General features: G+C 45.8%; 1 protein-coding gene and 1 long non-coding RNA gene across 3 annotated transcripts in view; one reads left to right on the plus strand and one right to left on the minus strand.

Annotated features, from left to right (window-relative positions):
* CAB39 (calcium binding protein 39) overlaps positions 1–10,680 on the minus strand; it is a 90,148-nt gene extending 79,468 nt beyond the window's left edge. The window contains exon 1 of one of the 2 annotated variants that reach the window (XM_028105317.2): positions 10,556–10,680. The gene's annotated coding sequence lies outside the window, so the exon portion shown is untranslated. Of the gene's footprint in view, positions 1–6,118; positions 6,474–10,555 lie in introns of those variants that run through there. The other variant, XM_028105316.1, reaches the window with a different exon arrangement.
* On the plus strand, positions 7,236–16,859 carry LOC148164659 (uncharacterized). Its single transcript, XR_015767838.1, has 2 exons — positions 7,236–7,453; positions 15,355–16,859. It is a non-coding gene; the product is annotated as an uncharacterized LOC148164659 (long non-coding RNA).
* The last annotated feature ends 4,171 nt before the right edge of the window (positions 16,860–21,030 follow it).

Raw genomic sequence — 21,030 nt, forward strand, 5'->3', positions numbered from 1 at the left:
AGGATTTGTTAATCATTAACTTGACTTACTAAGCTTATACTTTACAAGCAGATAACATTTAGTTCTTAACCATTTATTCCTAAGTACAAAAGTAGAAAATTTGAAAATACATATTGTGATGTTATATATTACCTGAAGCAGAGAGCTACCACACTGTGAACTAAGACCAGGCACCAGGCCAACCAGAAGAGAATAATGTCAAAACATGGTTACACGCCATAAAGCCCTCATATAGAAACAGGACTTAAAGACCACAGGCAAAAGGAGAGGTACCTAGTACAAGGGGAAAAAAGACAAGTCAGAAAGTCTACACACGGGATCACTGAAAATAAGAGCAAAAGAGACAAGGGATTTTCAGTCTGGTCCCCTTCGCATAATAATGTCATGACTGAAGCCCAAAGAGGTGGAGTGACTCGCCCAGAGTGAAATGATTAGTCACTGAGTCAGGACCCAGCCCTAGGCCTTCCAATTCCCAGGCTTCTGTGCTGCCCACTGTAACAAAGGTCTCCCATCTTCTCTACAAGACTAGTATGAAAAAGAAACACTATCCACTGGCCTAACTAAAACTAGAAACCACTAATCAAATTACGACTCTAAACAACCAGAGTTATGTAGAACAAACCATCTCATTTTGTACTATAACGTGGTTACTGTCTGGAAATCTATTAAAATCCTCATTAAGCTTTACTTACAAACCTTAATTCTGAAGTACTAAATCAAAAGTGGTCAGCAGAAAACCAAGACCCTATAAAGGAAAATAAAAATACCGTATTCCAGGGAGCACACAGTTTGAAGTGAGGCAAATCTGGGTTTAAATCCTAGCTCAACTGTGCAATGCCTGTGTGACCTTGGACAAGGCCCTCCACTTTCATTTCCCATCTGGAATGATGCTAGAGGACAATACCACCTACCTTAGAGGTCTGTCCAACACTTCATGGTACTCAAATGGTAACTTTCTCCCCCAATCTATTTTGTTTTTTTTTTTTTAATCTATTTCAACTTTTAACTTCATACAACCACCCCTAAGAAACTTGCCAGCTACATCACAATGATAAACATGAATAAACACCTTTAAAAAAGGATTACGCGCCAAAGAGCTTTTAATATGTGGAAGCAATCTTTGTAAATGTTAGTGTAAAGGTTCAAAAAAGACATTACTGCATAAAGTATAAAACTTAATTTCTTTTAAGCAAACTAGATGACTAGAGAGAGGCAGGCTCTAGGATCAGTCCTGTGGCTTGTAAGTCAGACGACCATAGCACGTGACTCCACTTCGAAGAAAGCCCCACCAGTTACAGCTCAAGGTTCGTCACTCACCGCTCTAGTTTCCGTGTGCCTGTGCCCCACCCGCAGAAAGAGGGTCTCTAATTCTCACCTTTCTTCTCCCCTGAAACCACCTGGCATCAGCATCATCACAAAACTTATTGTGTCCAGCACTTGGTATGTGCCAGACCCTGTTCTGAGCACTTTAGATGCAGTAACTCATTTAATCCCTCTACAATTTTCTCAGATACAGTGGATATCACACCGCGATATACAAGATGTGCAAGAACTCTAAACTACAGTGAAGTGGAGGCACTTGCCTAACGTTACTGAGCCCAAAGGACAGGTGAGGGTTCAACAAACTAGGGAGTCTGGTTGTAGGGAGCCTGCTAGTGCTTTTAAGCACCAGTAATAGTGCCAATCAGAATTCAATAAATCCCAGAGTGGGCCTTAACTATAGACATGTAAAAAGAAATGTATTCATGCTATTTCTTCTTTGTGCCCAAATAGAGCTGATACATAATCCACTGTGGAGGGAGAGAACCATGAGTACCAGGTTCACAGTTCCTTGTATGAGACCAAGCTACAGTTCATTAGACAAAGTTATAAAGTAGCAACTTAAGATCAAGCTACAAAAGGTATTATTTTGTTTCTTGAACATTTTATCAAAATAAAGTGTTGTGATGTTTTAACATTATCATACTTCGTTAGTCATCAACAAATGATCTGCTGGATAATGTTCCAAAGGAATAATTATCATATAAAACCAGACTGCTACTAAATATTGGTTAACTAGATTTTCTCAGTCTTTGTAACCATGCATATGAAAACGCGGATATACATATAAACAAGCAAACCCAAACCTACAGCATTGTACTTTGAGCGTCAAAATCTCAAGTTAGACACACTGTATCATGCGAACAGGTATGTGCTGGACACTGCCTACAAAAATGGCCAGGCAGTTTTTACCTCCCTCCTTTGGGGCCACGTCACACCTGACTGACCTCTTGCAATTCTCTGCATGCCATTCTTCCTTCCTCTGCCAGCTTACCATCACAGTTGCTAATAAACCACAATTCCACCATCCCCTTACCCCTTCTAAAAGCAGAGAGGAGCCAGGAGGCTCAGTAAGGTAAAGAATGATACCTACACATATGCACACACATGTACACACACAAATCCCAAAACAAAATGCTAATGGCAACAACCTGTTAACCTTCATTTCATCACTATCAGTCTAGCATCTCTCACCCATCCTGTAATAACTCTTCTCACAATCCTGGGAAGGCCTGAGAAACAGAGGCGGAACAAACATTTAACGTTTACTGTCAGACTGGTCTACTCCACAACTGCTGGTAGTAGACATGTTTGCCTCACTTTGTTCTGCCTTCATACTCTGGACTGATAAGGGCAGTAACTAGGGTCCACTTGGATAGCATCAGAATGATGAGACAACAGAGGAAGAACTCTCATACAGCTCAGTTCCTTCTTTAATTAAGGGTGGCCCCAACACCAGTCTTCTTTTCCAGTAAAAACCAAACTACAGACTGATGACTAAATTGTTATGCAATTTTTAGGCTACTTGGCTTTATCTGCATTCACACAAATACAAGATCTTTACACCTTTAGAAATAATAAAACAAGTCTCAAGCAATCTAACCTAGAGGTTTAGAGATTCGGTCTTCTTTCCCCCAATTTTATTAACACAACAAAGTTTTACCAACATTTTGCTGTTATCCATACTAATCCACCTATCACATTCCTATTTCTAGAACACCAGACAACTTCCATAAAATAAAATTCCTAGTTAAAAGGAGCAATGGAAAAGGAGAAAGTGGATTTGTAAAATAGAAACACCACAAGAAAGGCAACCAGAAGACACTACCTGAAGTGAAATTCTACCCCACACTGGATTTTATATTTTGTGTGCTGGAGGTGGATGTGGATTTGTCTGTATCTTTATGGCAGACAGAAAGACTGTGAATGATCAACAACCAATCCCTTCTGGAAAAAAAGACTCTAGGGAAAGCATGGCAGTAATTACAGAAATCCATAAACTACAGAAGTTGATCAAAGAAAAAACTTTAGTTAATATTCAAAAGTAATAAAGGATGTTTGTGGTATACACATTTGCAATATAAAAATAGTCAAATAGAATCGAATTATAAAGCCAAACCCCATACTTCATTAGACTTCCTTAACTATTCTTTTACACTAACTTTATGAAAATTTATACAACCTAACTCAATGTCTCACTTTATATGCCACTAGAAACAGAAACAGAGATCCCATTAACACGTTTTAGAATGTAAAGCAAGAGAAAAAAAAAAAAAAACTGGTTTAAGCAAGAACCTGCAGTCTGAAATGTTAATGAACTAAAGTAAACTGTCTTGAAAAGGGGGGAAAAGTCCTTTTGTTATAGCAGCAAATTATTTCACCAAATTCTATATTTTACTAAAGAAATACCAACAGAAAAACTACATATAGCCTGAATCTTTGTAACGTCATGATCAAAAAGTAGTTAACCTATATGGATAACCCTAGTATAAAGGCTATTTTTCAGGCGGGGTGGCAGGGGAGGGTAAGGTGGGATGGGGAGGTGTATCACTGTGTATGGGAGATATTACACAAAATAAGAAAATCTTTTTAATAAGTACATGCCTTTTTAAAAAGTACATCTACTCATACAGCAGAGATGCATGATCTCTTCCATATCTGATGACAACACACACCCTAAATAAAAAAAGCCTTTCTTCAATAACCAATAGGACTTAAATCCTACAAATAATAAATATACCTCAAACAAGACACCTTTAGAAAAAGTTCTGCCCACAGTAGCAGTTATTAAGCATTGACTACTGCATGTTATCTGAGATAAATGCAACCTCGTCAGAAAAAAAGAATACATTTAAGACTTCCTTTACTTGGGTAAAAATATTTTTACATAAAGATACTTAATGACAAAAAATTTTAATAAAATTTATATATATATGCAATTTTTATTTCATCACGCAAGGAAAAAATAAGCATAAAAAGACTGGAAAGGAAATATGCAAAAATCTTAACAGCAACCAAATCTAAGTGGTAAGATTACAGAAGATAATTTTAAAAAATTTTCCAGTACCTCTTGCATTTTACAAGTTTTTTAACTGAAAAAAGTTGACATTCGCTTGTAATTTAAACAAACAACAAAAAAGTGTTTATGAAACTAACATGGGTTCTAAGCTGCTTCCACAAATCATATATTTAGACTTTAAATATAGCTAATTATCTGCTAGTAATTTGGGAAAAAATGCACAAAATCAAGCTACATTTTCACTTTTCACTCTCCTATATTTTCATACCTAAAAATAAAGAAATGTTTACCTTCCTATAAAAAGGTTCTCTGTCCAACTTGCCATCCCAGAATATAAGTAACAATCTGATTTTTAAAAAATCACCAATTTAGATTGCTTTACAAAATGCCTTTTCAAAGAAGTTATGATCAGCTCAGGAATTCCAAAGTAGCCACCTAATACACCGTGGGAGAAGTTTTGATGCATTTTAGTGAACCGCACCAACAGAACTGCCTTATGAGCAGAAGAGCTTAGTTTACACACATCTTTCCATCACCTCTTAAGAGCATGATATCTAAATGAAGCTTTTTGCAAAAGGTACTTTGCTTAGCCTGGACATGAATTTATCCGTAGCTGTCAAAATCGATCTCAAACTGCATTATATTCAAGGCACAGAATGTCAACTCTTTACTGGGCCTCCTTCGCTTTCTTTCACAAGACCGCCTTTAGTATCTCCTAGCTTACATTTCCGGGCTCATGAGTCACTGAGTAATGAGCTCTAAGTTTACCTTAGAATGCCACTCAAAACAGCTCCTCTACAGTATTCAAGGATCTGGGCCCCCAATACCTCTTTAGCCTACCCTTAACTCCCCAACATGGCCATAGGCAACTGAATGATCCACTATTTCTAGACTATGCCTTTTTATCTTTGTCCTCTAGTTTGCTGCCCCTCCACATACCGTCTTTTCCCCATCCGTCCTCTCCCAGACCCCATCGGGCCTTCAAGACCCAGCTTGGCACCGCCTCGCCCAGGAAGTCTTCCAGATTTCTGCAAGGCGGAAGTGATCGATCGGTCCGGTCATCCCTGGGTGCCTTTCTAGCACTTTGTAGTTCTTTCACAGGACTTATCACCTCTTTCCTGGTATCGAGGTTATTTGTGTACTGGTCTTATCTCCCACACTAGAGCGTAAGCTCCTCGGGGGTGGGGACCGTGGGCTCCGGTTCACCTTTGAATCCCTCCCGCGCGGACCGACTACGGCGCCTGCACGCAGTGCAGGGCTCGGCTTGGTTCAACCGAACTCGGGAACGCTCCGGCCGCACAATTCCTAACCAGAAATCAGTTAGGCATTTTCCCGAAAGATGCTGCCTGTCTGCCTCCCCATAACAGGAAGTTTACCGGGGGCCAGGAGCGAGGTGGCCAGAGCCCCTGCGCGGTGGGAGTGACAGCTGGCCCGGCCCGCACCTCCCTGCCCACCCGACTCCCGCGGACGCCCCCACCCGCCTGTCCTGCCGGAGAACCGCGGAGGGGTGGCAAGGGAGCACCGGGCTCCTGGAGCCCCGGCCGCAGGCCGCTGGGCGCCGCGCCGGCGGGGGCAAGGAGGGGAAGGCTCCGCGAGGGGCCCGGGCCGGGCCGAGCCGAGCCGAGCCGAGCGAGGAGGGCGGGCCAGGCGGGCGAACGGGGCCCGCCGCCTCCACCACCCGAGAAAATGGAGGCAGCCCGGGGCCGGTGACGGGCCGGGACAAGCGGAAGCCGGGCGGGCGTCCGCGCCGCGAGCAGGGCCGGGACGGGGGTCACTCACGGGGCTGGGCCGGGCGGCTCCCTCTCCGCCTCCGCGTCGTCGCCGTCCCCGTCCTCGGCCGCCGCCGCCGCCTCGGGCTGCTCGCTCGGTCCCCGCGGCGCGGCTCGGGCGCTCGGCCCCTCCGTTGTCTTCCGCCTGCTCCTGCTCCCGGCGACGGGCTCCCGCGGCGGCGGCTGCGCGGGCGGACGGCGGCCCAGGGGCTCCCGCGGCGGCCGCCGCACTGCTGCGCTCACTCGCTCGGGCTGCGGCTGCGGCTGCTGCTGCGGAACCAGGCGCCGCCTTCGCCTTCGCCGGCTCCTGGAGGATCAGTCTCTCCCAGGCCGCGCCGCTCCCCGGTCCCGGCCCGAGCCCGGCTTTGACGTACGCACTGCGCAGCCGCCGAGGGCGCGACGTCGGGCGGTGCCGCAACGCCCCCTGCGGCCTCGGGCGCGCCCCAGCGGCCGGGCGGACTCGGAACACCCGAGTCCGCGCCTAGGCCCAAGCGGGAGGGGACGCAGAGAAAAAGCAACAGCGGAGGACCGGGGTTCTTTCACCTGCCGCCTGAAGGTTGGTGCTCAGCCTTTCTTGGCTGTCGCAGCACTCTTCCTGGAGGAATCCTACGTCCGCTTTCTACGACCACTTCCTCAACTGTTAACAAAGCTTTATTTTTTTCTAAAAGCCAGGGGCGACTTTGTGTGAACCGATTCTTTCATACTTGCGAGGGACGGGTAACTCTCATTTAGCATCCTCTGAGAGAGAGTGCGGAAAGTGATGGAATGGTCCAGATTAATAGGATTCAACAGCCTGGATTTAAACTCCAGCTCCGCTATGTGGTCTCCATGGATTATGTAATGTCCCTATGCCTGGGTTCCTTTACACACACACACACACACACACACACACAGTATAGCAATACAGTACGATAGGCTTGTGCGGATGAATGAGATAATGCATTGCAAAGGTCTGACAGCAGGGTCCGCTACGTAGAAATGCCATGCGTGTGTATTTTTGTTTCACTCTGTTGCTTTGTTTTTAATTTGTCACTGAACGGGTATTTTCGAGCATCCACCGTGTGCCGCTATTCTAGGCGGCGGGGCAGTGAACAAAACAGCCCCTGCGCCTGAGACATACCAATAAGTGAAGCAGCACATATATGACGTTGGATGGTTTCCGGTGCTATGGAGACAAACAGCACAGGCTAAGGAGGGGAGAGAAGGAAAGATACTGTTAATTATAGCACTCCTACCCGGAACGGCTTCATGAAGAAAGAGCCACGCTGTGAGCTTTGTGTGTGGAAAGGCAGAGGGAACAGCCAGGATGAAGGCCCTGAGATGGGACACCAGGGAGCCCAACAAGGCAAGCGCACTGAGGGAGGCGAAAGGGGGAAAGAGGAGGAGAGAGTGGGAGCCAAAGAGAACAAAGTGAGGACTTTGGTTTTCACTCTGCGTGAGATGGGAAGCTATTTGGAGGGTTTCGGGCAGAGAAAGGCCCTGGGCTGACCTTTCAAAAAGCTGTAAGGACCAGGCCGAAGGGCCTGAGGGTTTCAGCCAAGAGACAGGTTAGAAGGCTTTTTGAAATAATCCAGTCAAGAGAAGACAGGCTCCGCCCTGGGTGGTAGCAGTGGAAGAGTATAGAAGCGGCCAGGTTCTGGGCGCCTGGGTGGCTCAGTTGTTAAGCGTCTGCCTTCCGCTCAGGTGATGATCCCAGGGTCCTGGGATGGAGCCCCGCATCGGGCTCCCTGCTCCGCGGGGAGTCTGCTTCTACCACTCCCCCTGCTTGCTCTCTCTCTCTCTCTCTCTCTCTCTGTCTGTCAAAAAATAAAAATAAAATCTTAAAAAAAAAAAAAAGAAGTGGTCAGGTTCTAGGCACAAAAGGTAGAGCTGACAGATTTTTGCTGATTTCTAAAGTTTTTTGGTTTTTGTTTTCTCAAGCAACTGGAAGATACTGTTGGTGAAATGAGGAAGATTCAAACAGAAGCAGATGGGAAGGGAGGAACTCAGGAATACATCTGGGGCCATATTGAGTTTGAGCTGCCTGTTAGACACCCAAGTAGGAAGCCAGATATAGAAGTCTGGGGCTTGGGGGCGAGGTCCAGGCTGGAGATAGAATTTTGGGAGTCCGCAGAATAGGTAAAATCTCAGGACTCAATGAGATCATTTAGGGGGTGAGTATTAGTGAAGTATAGGGGCCAGGGATGAGCCTGAGACCCCCAATACTGAGAGGTCAGTCAGGAAGATAACAAGGAACCAGCAAAAGATTCTGTGGAAAGGAGCCAAGGTGGCAGGGGGAGACCTAGGAAAGCATCACGTGCTGGAAGACCAGGGACGGAGGATGGATTCATGCCGCCAAATGCAGCTAATAGTTCAAGTAAGGCTAGTGTTGGTGATTGGACATTGGTGTCAGCACCACAGAGGTAACCTGTGGCCTTGGTGAGCGTCACTGTAACAGAGGTGGGTGGGAAAGCCTGCTTGGAGTGGTCTCTAGAAAGAATGAGACCTAGAAAGAATGGGGCTCTAGAAAGAGACCATGACAACTTTTTCAAGAAGTTTTGCTCTGAAGGGGAGCAGAGAATTAGGGTGATCGTTGGAGGGGAATGTAGGGTCAAAGCAGATTTTTGTTTTGTTTTGTTTCATTTTGTTTTGTTTCTAGAATGGAAGCCTGTTTGCGTGCTGATGGGAATGTAAAATTAGTAGTGAGGAAAAATTCGATAATGCAGGCATGTGGGGTGGGGGGCATTTTCTGGAGAGCTGTCCTTGAGCGAGCAAGAAGAGAAGGTCTGGCCTCGGGTACCAGAAAGGCCGGTGTTCACTGATAGTAACAGAGGGCAGGCAGAGTGTGGGCATAGAGGCAGGGAGCCGGATGGACGAAGTGCCAGAACGCGGGGACTTGTCCTTCTGAGAGCTTCTATTTTCTCAGGGAAACAAGAAGCAAGGTCATCAGTTCGGAGTGTGGAGAGGGAGGAGGTGTTGGAAACTTGAGGGAAGAGGAGAAGGTGTAAAGCAGGATCGGTCAGCAGGGTTAGTCTGTTTTCACTGGCCACGTTTTGCTGGGCAGGTGCAGGCACAGGAAGGTGGGGATAGGATTCCACCAGGGTTATTTTTGTGGAGAGAGAAAGGGAAAGGAAGGAGAGGTATGTATGTGCAAGGACGTAATAATGACAATGACCAGCTGTTGAATCCAAGCCAGATGAGAGGGGAGTAAGCGAATTAGGGTGCGGGGGGTGGGGGCGGTGGTAGAGGAGAGACCCCATAAACTGGTAGAATCAGTGGAATGATGGGCAGAAGGATTTTTGGAATCAGCACAGGAAGAGGGGTGCGCTGGAAAGAAGGAGGTGCTGGTGGGAGAGCCAGGTTGCTAGCACTGAGATTACGTGAGGGACAGTTCTCAGTAAATGCAGGGCCTGGGGCCACTTCTCAAACTGTAATATCCATATGCATTCCTGGGAGATCTTGTCGAAATGCAGTTACTGATGCCGTTGGCCTAGCATGGGGTCCAGGATCTTACATTTCAACCAACTTGGGAGTGGGATGGGGAGGATGCTGATTAGTCTCACTCTCGTTAATATCCTTAATACCAAAACCTCAGTTAATCCCATACATGCACACACAAAGAAAACTAGACACACTTTGCTAGTGAATAGATTAAAAAAATGGCAGCATGTTAAAGTAAAGTCCACCCCAACCAAGGACAATTTATGACAAGCATATAAGAAGCTCATTAGAAAAACCAGAGCTGTCTAGGGGCTGTCTCTGCTCAGAGAGACGTAAGCTGACAAGAAATCCAGAGCAAGCTCAGGACTTGGGGAATGGCTGGTTCCTGGAGCTCTTTGCTTTTCTCCGGTAACGGTGGGAGGGAGGCGCCCACGGTGGAAGGGAGGGGCCTGGCAGTCTCAAGTGTGTGGACTGCAAGTTTTATCTAATTCTGAAACTTTGTTCAATAAGGACTTTACCCCCACAGCAGTTTTTTGTGTGTGGGTTTTTTGTTTTGTTTTGTTTAGTTTTGTTTTAAAGCCAAGAGTTCTGTTTAATTGTAGCCCCAAAGGGAGAGGGAGGCCTTTAGTGTGCTCACATTCCACGAAAACAACTGAGGACCCAATTTCCCACAGAATAAAAGATGCAAATCCCATATGCAGGGGTTTGATTCCTTTGTTTTATGGGTCAGATCAGGATTCCAGATTAATCTCTTAACTGGGATAAAGCCACTGCAGTGGCAAAGCAGAAATTTCTGGAGCCAGGGTTTATAACAAATTCTGAAGCCCAAGTGGAAGGAATCATGTCATTTGACTGCTTGAATTTATGCTGGGAGACACCTTCTCAGTCCTTCTATAGAGCCTTCTGGAAAGCCCCTTCTACTAACATATTTCTTTGTAGGCACAACCTCTTTCTGGGAAATTCCTCTACCCCTTCATCTTGAAACCCCCTTCACAGCGGCCCCCTCCCCCCCCCCCCCCGCACCCACCTTCTTGTGCAGAATCCACAGATCTCAAGGTCCTAAGTCAGGGTCTTCATGTTCAAGACAAACCAATCAGTGATGATCCTGTGTAGATGTCTTGTTACTTTCATTTCCTTTCCTTTCCTCTCCTCCTTTGAAGCTGGGCCATCAGATGAAGGCACCTTCCTGCCTTCATCAGCACCATCTGTGAAAGGACTTTGAAGTCTGACTCACAGCTTCCTCCCCACCCCACCCAGTGCCTGACTTCTCCTGGGCAATGTTAGTGCCACTCATCTCATATGTTGGGTCACAGTTCCTCGTATCATCCTCCCTGGTGACCTTCACTTCCTTTCCACTTCAGCAACCGCTTGGTTGGCCCTACCCTGGTCTCTTTGGCCGGACTCTACCTTTGAAGGTTGAAGTCTGTAACTTTCCTGGGTAACTGCTCCTACTATCCACCTACTCTCCCTCCAATCCCTCATACCCACCAAACCTGCTCTAAATCTCACTGAAACCTTATTTACTCAACAAGTACTTTTTGAAAGCACATAATTACTGAGCATAAGCAGTGGCAAGGAGACGTTGAACAATGCATGGTCCCTGCTCTCAATGGTCTTGTAGTCCAGGAGAGACACACGAGTAAACAGGCAATCACAGAAGACTGAGACATGGAGCATGAATAAGATTTAGGCCGTTGAAGATGGAGATAAATGTTCAGGAAAATCATGCAAATACCATAAAAGCAGGAAAGCACGGTGAATTTGGGGAAGCGCATAGGAATAGCTCAGTATAGAGAGCTTAGAGTTTTAGAAGGGAAATTTTTTTGTTGCTATTTTTTTCCTCAGCTTTATTGAGAAATTATTGACACGTTAACACATGTAAGTTTAAGGTGTACAATGTGATGATTAGATAAATGTATATATTGCAAAATGGTTACCACAATACAGTTAATTAATACATCTTTTACCTCGCATAATGATTTGTGTGTGTGGTGATAGCACTGAAGACCTAGTCTCTAAAAAACTTTCAAGTATATATATAATAAGGTACTGTTAATTTTAGTCAGCATGCTGCACATTAGATCCCCAGATCTTATTTATCTTATAATTGGGAGTTTGTATCCTTTGACCTTTTCCCCATTTCCCCCATCCAAAGCCCCTGGCAACCATCATTCTACTCTCTATTTCTATGGGTTAAGCTTTTTTAAAAGATTTTATTTTATTATTATTTGAGAGAGAGAGAATGAGAGAGAGAGAGAGAGAGAGAGCACAAGAGGGGGGAGGGTCAGAGGGAGAAGCAAACTCCCAGCTAAGCAGGGAGCCCGATGTGGGACTCGATCCCGGGACTCCAGGATCATGACCTGAGCCGAAGGCAGTCGCTTAACCAACTGAGCCACCCAGGCGCCCCTGGGTTCAGCTTTTTTAGATTCTGCATATAGAACATACAGTATTTGCCTTTCTCTGACTATTTAGTGGAGCACCCTTAAGGTCCATCCATGGTGTTACAAATGGCAGGATCTGAGGAGGGGAGTTGGCACCAGATAAGGCTGGAAAGATAAGCAAAGGTCGAATGACAAAGAGTGATACCTAACCCATGCTAAGTAGGCTGGGTTTCAACAGGAAGGCAGTGGGGTAAGTTGGGAGGAGTGGGCATTGAGACTTTAAGCCATGGAATGATGAGCTCAGATGTGTACTTTAGATTTAGAAACAGCACTCTGGGGGCGCTTGGGTGGCTCAGTCTAAGTGTCTGCCTGCGGCTAGGGTGATCCCGGAGTCCCAGGATCGAGTCCCGCATCGGGCTCCCTGCTTAGCAGGGAGTCTGCTTCTCCTTCTGCCCCTCACCCCGTTCGTCCACTCTCTTGTCTCTCTCTCAAATAAATAAACAGCATTCTGACCCTCTGTATGCTGTGATGGGGAAAAGGCCAGATTGGAAGTAGTGGGGTCAGTAGGAGGCTGCTCTCATCCTGGCAAGGGAAAATGGGGCCTCAGCTGAGATGGTGGCAGGGGCCCTGGAGGGGAATGAATCAGTGAGAAAAAAAAGTTTTTAGAAGGTGGTACTGGTGACTTGATAGATGTAGATGGGGAGGCCGTAGGATGACAAGCAGGCTTTTGACATGAGCACCTGGTTAGACAGTAGAGCTCTTTGCTCAGATGGACACCATCCAGGAGCGATCAGAGGACAGGAGGAAAACCACAAACACATCTCCAGAGACAGGCGAGGCGACAGTCCAGAGCTTTAGTGGGATCAAGTGATACAAGGCTGGAAGGTATCGGTTGGATGGTGACCTTGGAGAAAGCTGTACCAGTGGAGGATGAACAAAGAAGCCTGCAGATGGCAGTGGGCTTAGGATGTGAACAGGAATGGAAGTAATAAACATAGGCAGCACTTTCATGACTGGAGGGTGGAGAGGAAGGGCTGGTCAAACAAGGACCTGAGGGGAGCAGAGATGAGCATGTTTAAATGCTGATGGGAAGGAGCCCCTAAAGAAGAAGGTGCAGGAAAGAGAAAGTATCACAGATACCTGGAGGTCCTTCCGTTGGGAAGAGGCTTTGTGGGAGCACAGAAGGAGGGCTCCCTCTTTGCAATAGAGAAAGAAGAAGAGAGAGGTCCAGGGAAAGGATGGTGGAGTGAAATGGGGGGGAACTCCTGGGAACTGAGGTATATACAGAATGTGTTTTGTTAAGCAAAAAGAGTGTTTTTTTTTTCCCTAAAGTAAAATGGTTGGTTGTTCCAGAATAAGAGCGAAGAAAGTGTAGGATATAATGGGAATGGATATTGAAAGTTATAGAAGGTTCTAGAAAAGAGAATTTTATCTGTCATGGTTAAAGCTGGCTGAGGTTTGATGGATTTATTTGTAAGATTTTCAAAAAGAGCTTTAGCATCCAATAGCTTGATGGCAAACTAGAATTTGGTTTCCTCTCTGTTAAAATGAGAAAAATTTTTGGTCTGCCCTTCATAAGAGGTTTGTGGTAGATCGAACAATGGCCCCTGAATGATGGCCACGGCCCAATCCCTGGAACCAGTGAATATGCTATTTTACATGGCAAAAGGAATTTTGCAGATTAAATTAAGGACCTTGAGTTGGGGGAGATTATCCTGGATCACCCGGTGGGCTCAGTGTAATCAGAAGTGTCCTAATAAGAGGGAGGCAGGAGAGTCAGAGTGAGAAAAAGTCCACGTAACAATGGAAGCAAAGGGACATTGGAAGATAAAGCGCTGCTGACTTTGAAGATGGGGGAAGGGGCCACAAGCCAGGAGTGAAAAGGGCCTCTCGATGGTGGAAAAGGCAAGGAAATAGATTGTCTCTTAAAGGCTCCAGAAGGAAGTAGCTTTGCTGACATCTTAACTTTGAGACTGATTGTGGACTTCTGACCTCTAGAACTATAAGATAATAAACTTATGTTGTTTTAAGCTCTTTAGTTTGCAGTAATTTGTTAGTAATTCATTAGGAAATGAATACGAGGTTGTTAGATTATTCTTTACCTTCTGGGTAGTTTGCCTAGATAACAAAGACTGTGTGCTTTACCAGAATAACCTTCTATTGTTTATGCTGACTTTCTGACATCCTTGATTATGTAAAAGAACAAAATTTTCTCACTTGAGAAAGAGCTACGATTCTTTACAATTGTGTTACCCTTTATGTTTATTTCTTAAATCCTTTATTGTCACTTTAAGTAAATAGCCAAGTATTATTTCTCAGAAATGTGGGATCCTGCCTTATTCAGGTATTCAAAACTCCTGACAACTTTTGATGTTCTGCCTTCCCCCAAACCGATCCTGAGTGATACCTTTTGCACCTAAAACTGTCTTTGAGATTTCCCAAAGGAAAAACCACAAATGATTCGTTCTTTCATTTTGTAAGAAGAGAAATGCTAGAAATAATTGGGTTTATCTAATGGTTGCTATTGATGTGTCACGTAGGAAGAGATGCTCTTAGCCTGTCCCAGGTTAAATCGGTAATAGGAAGTTACGTTCAGATTTCCAGAACTGTGCATTGTGTGGGAAATTCCCAGAGCTTTACCAATGCTCTCACTGACCCTGAAGTTTCTTGGTTCTGCTGTAGCTGATAGTAGCCAACCATAGTAGATGTTGTCAGTGAGAATGTCAGCAATTTCTCCAAATGGTAACTCGCTTACAACTTCCTTCATTTGAATCTAGCATCTTCTAGGGGGACAGTTTTCCACTGGAACTCCTATCACCTAACGTGGAGTTTAGAACTTATTCCAGATTTCCAGAGTCTCTTTACTTGATATTCTTTATATGTTCCTAGTGTATTCTATCTATATGTTCAGTAAATGCATGGAATACTATGTGAGAATTATTCGATGTTATATCTGAAGATTTTTTTTCCTCTGTGAAGATTATGTTCCTCCATTTTTATAAATTAGATATAATATCTGCTCCTCTTTGAAAATAGAGTTAGTCATTGTGTTAATAGATATTTTGTCGACAAGACTTTCTGGATCGAGTTTATTATTTTGGTTTGTGTGCCACCTACACGACCAAATGTCCTTGTCAGTTGTACTGTTTCTGTTATGAACTCCCAAGAGATTTTACACTTTAGGAAATTGTCAGTGGGGCGCCTGGGTGGCTCAGCCGGTTAAGCCTCTGTCTGCCTTCCACTCAGGTCATGATCTCAGGGTCCTGGGATCGAGCCCCGCATCGGGCTCCCCGCTGAGCAGGGAGTCTGCCTCTCCCTCTGCCTGCCGCTCCCCCTGCTCGTGCTCTCTCTCTCTCAAATAAATAAAATCTTATTAAAAATTAAAAAAAAATAGAAAATTGTCAGTAATAGGTTAACCACAGCCATTTTATTTTGTCATGTGCAGATAGTTTTTTTTTGTTTTTTCTCTGACGCTGCCCCGAAAGCACCAGGAGTCCCCTGCAGAGTAGAGCGATTGTCATCGAAGCACACTCGATTGTCTTGCAGCTGGCTTTTCCCCAGAATCTGAAGAAGCTCTGCGAGCTGAAGCTCCATAACTTGGCATTAACCTCAAAGGACCCAGCACCGCAGCAGACCATGCATGGGCTGGAATTCTCCCTGGAAGTCGGACAAAACGCTTGGGTCACATATGCTTTTGAAGACTATGGACAACACCACCAAGAGCATGGCCATCTTAGCATCCAGCAGCTCGGTGATAATGCTGGTTTTTCTTCTGTGGACCTCTAGAATCCACTGGACTGGTTAATTCTCAAGGTTCAACTCTTGGTTCCTTACTCCAATACAACTTCTATGGCATTATTTCTCTACTTGGAGGATCCCTCTTTTAAGATGCCTGATCCTTAGGACCTTAAAACCACTGACCTTTGCCCCACCTCTCAAGAGATGGCTCATCAATTTTGCAGGAATGACACCAGCAAGAATCCTGCAGGGACTATTTCTTAGCCTTGCTTTATCCCACTCAGGAGGTGTATGACTACCTCTGAGTTATTTGGAGACAAATGATCTTCGACTTGAATAAAAGGTGGTTCTGACAATGTTGAACTTCATCTGAGCCCTGTGCAGCCTCAACCGTGATGCTTAAAAAATTACCCCCCCCTTTGTGTTTTGGAAATAGAAAACCAGCTAACCACAAAGGACCACGCTGCCCTGAGTGTTTCCAAGAGAAGTCTCATTTCCGTCCTTTCTGGTGACTCCCATAAGACTCCAAAATGACCCCGTTGTTTACCTGCCTCTATAAAATTCCAGGCCCCCTTCTTTTTCTTTGAGATGTTCCTCACTAATGTGCTTTTTACCGCAATAGCCAGAGTAAAAGTCTCTTCTTAATTACCAGGTGAATTTTGCCTGTCGCAGCTCCAGAGAGGACCTCCCTCTGGTGGTGGCCAGTGCATCACCCCTGACTGTCCAGCTGAGGCAACACCACCTGTGCCCTGAGGCTCTGTTCAGCCCCCCGTGACTTCACCCTGTGGGCAACCACCCTTTCAACAGCTCAACACATGAGTGAACTAAGAGAAGGACATGTGGCCCCAGATACCTTGGGTCCTGGTGGAGTTGTGGAAGGGGGACAGAAAGAAATCAGTCTGACATGCTCCTGGGCTGAGCCAGGGGTAGACACACCCCATTATGCCTTTAAAGGAAAGAGGAAATGTTATTGAGACAGCTGAGGTTCCAGCCCAGCCAGGCGGCGGGCAGAGCGCAGGTGCCACTCAGGTCTGGGGAGCTGTCACAGTGGCCAATATGAAGGCCAAGGGTGAGCCTGAAAGTCAGAAATGCCAGGGGACAGCTCTATAAGCTGGGGGGGAGTGGAGGCCCCAAAGAGGGAAAGTCCTGGAGATAAGACTGGCCAAAAAAATAAAAAAATAAGAATAAAATAAAAGCCTTTAGCCAACCTGACCGCTCTCATTCCTCTTCTTGTTGGGGGAGTGGGGGCAGGCAGGGAAGGCTCCACTTCCCTGGGTAGAATGTGCATAGTCAGTGATGTTTGAAGGCAGCATGTGTGACAGGATCCGCCGCCTCTGCAACTTTACAGGAATCAGAAAGTGCCTTCCCAACTTCAGCAGGGGCATGTCGCAGAGAAGGGTGAGAAGTCCAGATGATGCCATCATTCTGGAATGATCTCTCTTATAGCCTGAAGGCTCTAGACATCCGTGGCGCTAGACATCTGATGTGGCAGATATCTGATTCCCCTGAGTAAAGCGAGCATGTCTGCAGCGAGGTCCCTGGGGCCAGTGATAACCAGAGAGCTCCCGAGAATTCTCAGGGCCCTGGCACATTCTCTGTGCTGTCCTTGGGCGGAGCGCAGTGCCTGGGACTGAAGAGGCATTTCACAGTGCTGGAAATCTGTACTTACTGTACAAAGTGTGTTCTGGGTCATATAAAGACTGGCAAAATCAGAAAACTCATCAGAGGCAGGGTAAGAGAATAGGTCATGCTTGACTGACGTGTAGCCAGTGGTCATATTAAAGATATTTAACAACTAGAACTACACAAGCACCTGCTGAGCAGAATGGATTCTGGCTGAAAACCAGCCCTGTGTATAGCAATGGTAGGACCTCTGTGGCGTCCGGCTCACGTTTTTTTAACAAAAGCAAGGGACAGAGAAATGGATTGGGCACATATTAAGCTTTGAACTATGCCTTTAGAGTTGGGGTGCCAACTGAGGCTAGTGGATTAGAACCCGACCTTGATGAGTAGGGCTATGACAGCTGGAAGAAAGACTCTGGTTCAAGAGATCATGCTCATCATCTTGATGATGCCATCCATAACACCAGCAATTCAAGAGGCCAAGACCATCACAGAGTCCAGTTTTTCAGGGGCCTCTGGCATCTGAGTTGGATAAAGAAGGCTTCAGGGTCTTCCTGGGCCTCACCTTGACTTTGAACCATGTTCTGCTGGAAGACCTGACACTGGGTCCTTCCGGGTTGGCATCCTGGCAGCAATCCATACCTGTGCTCTGGCTTTCCCCCAAGCAACATGCTGGAGGGGTCGCCATGGCAGAATAGGCCTCCCCTATCCTCTGCACTGTGGAAGTCCCTACAGAATGGTGCAGGACCTGGTCCAGGGGCTGCTGAATGCAACAGTCTGTTGCTAGTGTCTGATCATGCTGGTGGTTCTAAGGATGCTTAGCTACAATTTTTTCAGAATAGAGGATCTTTCTCAGGTTAGGGAATCCTCAGCTGGCTCCTGTGGTTTGGGATGGTATGGCAAGGTTTTCGTCGAGTGGTTACCTAGGCTAGTCGTTTGAAAATGCCAATCACTGAAGGTCAAGTGCCCACTCCAAGTGGCCAGGGCTGAGTTCGCCTGTCTCTTAGAGTTGTTTCAAGCCACAACGGTCAGGCTTCAAGGCCCACCAATGCCTGTTTCCATTGAGTTTGTCTCTCCAAGCCATAAAGCCCCAGGACATGGATTGGCTTCACACAGACCTGGAGTCTATGAAAAGTAGGCATAAGAGCAGAAGTTCCCTAGCAACATGGTGGCCCCATATACATGGTTGGGAGCCTTTTATGTCAGGCAGACATGGGTGGGCTGAGTTAGGACAGTCTTGGATGAGGGCAGAAGAGAGCAAGTCCATGGTTTCCTGAGGAATTTTTGCTCACTTTGGGGTCCAAATAATATTCCTTTCATTTTGAGGAGGTCTGTTGACAGGGTGGTAGTGGAAAAGTGAGTTTTGAGATACCTATAGTAAACATAATTTTTATTATTCCTGGTGTGATAAGGGTTGCTATTTGATTATAAAAACCTGGTCAAGTTTAACCTCAAATATTTTGAATATATATTTGGGGGAGGGGACATCAGCCAAGGGTTTGCAGTTAGGTGGGGTTTCCAGCAGGGGCTGTGGATAGCAGTTGAGGAGCTCGTGGGCACACTCTTGGCGGCAGTGGGGCACCCCAGTAGCGGGCACCCATCTGTGCTGTCTGTCTGTCCATACTACTGTGGACCAGAGTTCGGAAGGCTCTTGACACCCTGCAATCTGTCATGACAAAGATGATAATTACCTGCAATCCCGTAGGTAGCCAGATCCTCTCTGCCCAGGGTTTTAAGGCGGAGGGTTGGGTCTTAATTCCTGGTGAATGATATTATCCTCGGGGGGCTGGCAAGGGATAGATGCAAAGGAGCATCAGTCAAGCTGAGGAATGTGCCATGCGTGGTTCCCTTGGATGGTTTGCCCATTTGGTGGTGAGGATGTGTGAGTATGAAATGCACACAGGTGAAAGAGCATATGCGAGAATAAGCGTGAATGTGTGTGCCTGTGAGGGAGGTACAGCAGGAGGCAGCCTTTAATGCCTACATAGGAAACCACTGGCCCACCCCAGGCAGTGCTTGCTGGGCTGGTCAGGAAGGCAGGAAGATGCTGAGCTCTATTAACCCATTGTCTTCTGCCCAGTTCATTCCCTACCCTCGCCCCCGCAAAAAAATGAGTTGAGTGTGCCAGGTGGGACAAGCCCCAGCCAGTAGAAGCATCCCTGACCTCCCACGGAAGGGTGATCAGTGACCTTCGCCAGTACGAGCAGTGGCTTACCTTCTGGAAGAAGAAGGATCCAGGGATCAGAACCATGCAGGCTGACACTCCAGCAGCAGCCTCGGCTGGAGTTCAGCCTTCTCGAGATTCTGCTACAGTGGAAGAGAGCCCGGGAAAACTGCCAGCCACTGTGGGGTAGTCCCACTCCTTCCGGAAAGGATTGTTCAGACCTAGAATGGTGCAGAAGACAGGCTCTTCCTAGTCCAGGCATAGCCTGGGTGACAGCACTCCGTGGCAATGCCTGGGTTGGTGCAGCTAGGATGCAGCTGAAGGACTTGGCACTTGGCCTCCACCTGCCAGCAGGACCCCCAAGAAGGAACTGCAATATCTCCAGCTATTTTAGGATCATGCAGAAGATGTTATTTATACTGCCACAGTGTCTGAGGAACAGTACATAAGGTACATAAAATGTGCTGGAGATGGCCCAGATCAAATTTATCAAACGGAAGCTTGATTTCTTCCAAGGCTGAGGATCCATGTATATAGTCACCGTCTCGGGGCAGCTTCTGCACACCCCAGTGCATCCAGCTATACCAGTTCCAAACTCGCTGCACACTCTCCCAGCCACCCCCAGCACCGTGCAAATCCATTTCCAGCCATTTCTAGAACCAGCAGAGAGATAGGTACGGACTAAGCAGTAAACAAGTTTCAAATTAAGAGATAAAAATTACTTTCAAAAAAGATAAAGTATCAACAGTGTAACATCTTCGTTAAGTGTCTATTGTCTGTTTATAAGCCTGGGTTGATCCCAAGGGTCCAGTTGACCAGCCCCATTTTATGGGGATTTCACCACAAACCACCCCAGAACACAGACCAGGTTATAGGTAGATGAGATACCGCTAAAAACATAAAATCCCACTGAGTTCGCTGATAATCGTGTGCCCCCATCAAAATTACCAAGCAAATTAACCCTAACACTATGGAGTGTTTTCAATTAAGATTACATTAAAACAGCCCAATTTCCATCTCAGCATTGCAAATGTAAGTTCCATCACTGACTGTTTTGACAAAAACTCTCTAAAGAAAAAGCATCTTGATTAAATTAAAGGACAGATTACCTCATAGACATTATTTATAAACATGTTGTTACTTGCCAAGCTATCTTATGATCAAAAACTCAGTTCTGCATTTTTGTATGATCTCTATTTTCTGAATATAATTCTGTCATACAACTTTATACTTTCCTTGAGCAGAATTGGCCACACTTAATAATTGTATGGTGAGTTATATACAAACTGAGTATTTTCAAATGAGCTCTATTCAGCCATCAAGGTAACATAACAATTGGCGATTCTATCCCTAGAATAATCCATTAATAATTCTCCCCCCAATAATGAACATCCTGAGTCACTACTTACACAAATATTTCTTGGTAAGCGTATTTATCTTGGGATATTTTAATGTCCTTCCCTGATTCTTATAACTGGGACCTGCAAAACCATAAACACTTGACATCCTGCAGAGCTTTTCCAGATCAATGCAGATCAAACTTTGATCTTACTGTAAATTACTCCATTAAGTAATGAAATCCTTTTACAAAAAGCA

This window comes from Eumetopias jubatus, unplaced genomic scaffold (genome assembly GCF_037043125.1).
Source record: "Eumetopias jubatus isolate StellerSeaLion01/CBP00866 unplaced genomic scaffold, mEumJub1_p1.0 scaffold_3, whole genome shotgun sequence".
NCBI classification, from domain to species: Eukaryota; Metazoa; Chordata; class Mammalia; order Carnivora; family Otariidae; genus Eumetopias; species Eumetopias jubatus.